We start from the raw sequence: 2,244 nt of genomic DNA, 5'->3' as shown, positions 1-2,244 counted from the left end.
GGCGTTGCTTGGGTACAGTATAAATAAAGACAGAAAGAAAAGAAGGTTCCTCCTGTCAATGTTCAGGTTTGATACAACCTGTAAGACAAGTATATTTAAGTGAATATTGTACGCCAAAATGGTATTGTTTTTTTCAATTGTTTGTAATTTATGGTAATCATTGAATATGAGGTTCGTACTGACTGGTAGACTTGCCACTCAATCATTTAGTCTTACTTTCCCCGATTGAGAATTATTAACACGTCCAGTCAATTTTTTATAGCGAGTGTCTTTGTTAGGAAGTACCTAATCAGCAAATGTTAGCATGCAGTATACAAACCTATTTCTGAAGTGAACAGACGATAAACAGTAGATACCTGCTAAACAACACTACGTTTAGGATGGTGTTTTAATAGCTTAACTTGAACCGCCAGTAATGTCCAGCATTGTGGAGACTTGTCAGCGAGCACAGGCCGACAGAGCTTCTAGCAGGGAGCATTACAAGAATTAGAAGGAAAGTGTTTTGGCATTAAAAGCCAAAAACTACATTCCCATCTCACCTAATCAAATCAGCCAACAAAGGCAAGTAGGCCTTGTCGTGTGGAAGTATTTTTGCAGGAGAAAGCACACGAGTGTATAGAGAAAAAGCAGTAAAAGTCAAATCAGTCACTGTACCAAGCAACGCCCATATCTGACGAAGAGACACATGACAGGGAAGATCAAATGCAAACTGGAAAACCTGAATGGGACTCCTATTGCTAAAGATTAGGTAATCCAAGGTGAGGGCAGCTTGTTTAAACATGCACAAACATACAACTATGCATGTATGTATGCTGTATGCATTTTTTTTCACAATGCCACTACTATGGTTCATGTTTCCTCTTGCTACTGAGCTGCTGACTGAACATGCCCACCTTCCTCCAGTCCCTTTAAACATAGACTGACTGTCAGCTGACACAGCTATATATTAGCTATATTTTTTTTTTTCAATTTCAATGTTGCAAATAATTTCAAGGAAATATATATCCAAACTTCAAAGTATTTTTGGGGACCATGTCTTGAGCACTTAGTTAATGTGCGAGAATTTGGTTGAAACACATCTTAGCATAATATAAAGTAAAATAAAATATATATAATGAAGTAGATTATGGTAAACCTGTATATATCTGTACATCTGCAATGTTTCTAAACTATTGTGCAAAAAAGAGTTGTGTTTGACAGGTTAAGGGTCTCAGTCAGCGGAGGTAGGACGTACTGATGTCTCCCAAACACTTCAGGTTGGGTTCCTCAATATGTATCCTTACATACATATGTATAAAGGTATACCTAACAAAAGGTATAAAACTATGATATTGTGACAGATATGTGTTTTTTAACATAATTTGTTTATTTATTTTTATTTTTTAAAAGAATATCATTATATTGTTGTTACAATTGTTCCTTTTTATTGTTTAATCTCCTTCTTATGGCCTCTTTATTGGTCCTCTTGTGATGTGTATCACTTATGGTCATTACTGATGGATTGTATTAAAGGCTATACAGGCCCTTGAGCTACACTAACTCTTTGAATATGTGTTAGCATTTCTACTGTAGTAGTTATTCTTCATATTCTGTCTGCTGTGACCTGTCTGGACCAGTCTCTTGCTCAAAGATCACCAACTTTCACACGGCATGGTGAAGAGAAAAAACAAAATTCACAACACAAGAAGTATTTCAGCTGTTTCTGTGTGTCAGGGCATGTTTTCACCTTTCTTTTCCTAAAGCTGTTCAACATTGTGTGCAACTCATTTAAACTTTAAAGACACAGAATATATAATGATCTCTTAAGACTATTTTGTAATATATATATGTATAACAAATAATAAAATATGTATAAAATAATAATATATATATAAAATAACTACATAATGATGATAAAAGATGGTTTTTAATTGCACATTCTGACAGCGTTGATGCTTTTACTCTCTTATTTCAACACTGCAGCTCAGAATAACATGAGGCAACTTTGTGATGATAATTGGAAATTAATTAAGAGAATTAATCCACTTACTGTTCATTTTGAATTATAATTGCTGTAATATTATAAAAAATAATAATATGAACGACAGCCATCAAATAATATTAGTTGAGTAAAAAGAATATCATTTTCCTCTGAAATGCAGTATTGAAGAGGTAAAACAGAACATGAACATACTAAAAGTTATCCTTTAGTAGCAAAACCTTGATATGTCCAACTTGGATGCCCTATGATAGTTAAAACGTGAG

Source organism: Morone saxatilis, unplaced genomic scaffold, assembly GCF_004916995.1.
Source record: "Morone saxatilis isolate NCDOM2014 unplaced genomic scaffold, NCSU_SB_2.0 Contig4, whole genome shotgun sequence".
Taxonomy (NCBI): Eukaryota; Metazoa; Chordata; class Actinopteri; family Moronidae; genus Morone; species Morone saxatilis.
Note: the sequence above shows the minus strand (reverse complement) of the source record.